A 1,067-nucleotide genomic window follows, 5' to 3' on the forward strand; every position below is an offset into this window, starting at 1 on the left:
TATGCACCTGTCCATTTCTGCTTTTAAATGCCCTCTGACTAGAAAGACAAATAATTAAATTGGTGCACTCATTTATTATTAAACTGTATTTTTAAATAAATTATTAGCATAGTATCTGACATATGGTACATACACAGAAAACAGTCAATGATGGTGGTGATAATGGTGGGGTAGAGGTGTAGGAGCAGCAGCAGCTGTAGTTAGTATTTGTTTTTAGGTAGTTAGCTGTTGTTGTTAGGTGCTATTAAGTCAGTTCCACCTCATAGTGCCCTTTTGTACAACAGAATAAAACATTGCCCAGTCTTGTACCATCCTCAAAATCATTGTTATGTGTAAGTCCACTCTTGCAGCCATATTGTTGAGAGTCTTCATCTTTTTGGCTGAATCTCTACCAAGCATATATGCTTCTCCAGGGACTAGTCCCTCCTGATTACATGGCCACAGTATGTGAGATGAATGTTCTGGCTGTCCTTCTTCCATGACAGACTTTTTCATCATCATGACATTCCGTGATATATTCACCAATGTCATAATTCAAAGCCATCTATTCTCCTTTGGTCTTCCTTACTCATTGTCCAGTGGTCACATGCATATGGGGTAATTGGAAATACCGTGGCTTGACTGAAGTGTATCTCAGTCCTTAAAGTGATATCTTTGCTTTTTTTTCAGAGTTCTTTTGCAGCAGATTTGTCTAATGCAGTATGTTGTTTGATATTTTGACTGTTGCATCCATGGGTATTGATTGTGGCTCAATGGAGTCACATGGAATCTCTGACAATTTTAATCTATTCTCCATTTATCATGATGCATATTGGTATAGTTGTGAGGGTTGTTGTTTTCTTTATGTTGAAGTTCAGTCCATACTGAAACTGTACTCTGATCTTCCTCGTAAGTGCTTCAAGTCCTCTTCACTTTTAGCAAGCAAAGTTGGGTCATCTACATATCTCAGGTTGTTAATGAGTGTCTTCCAATCCTGATGCCACATTCTTCTTCATATAGTCCAGCTTCTCAAATTATATGCTCAGCCTGCAAATTTAAAAAATATTGTGAGGCACAAATTCCCTAGG

This window comes from Orycteropus afer, unplaced genomic scaffold, assembly GCF_000298275.1.
Source record: "Orycteropus afer afer isolate SDZICR_OR568_19922 unplaced genomic scaffold, OryAfe1.0 scaffold00102, whole genome shotgun sequence".
NCBI classification, from domain to species: domain Eukaryota; kingdom Metazoa; phylum Chordata; class Mammalia; order Tubulidentata; family Orycteropodidae; genus Orycteropus; species Orycteropus afer.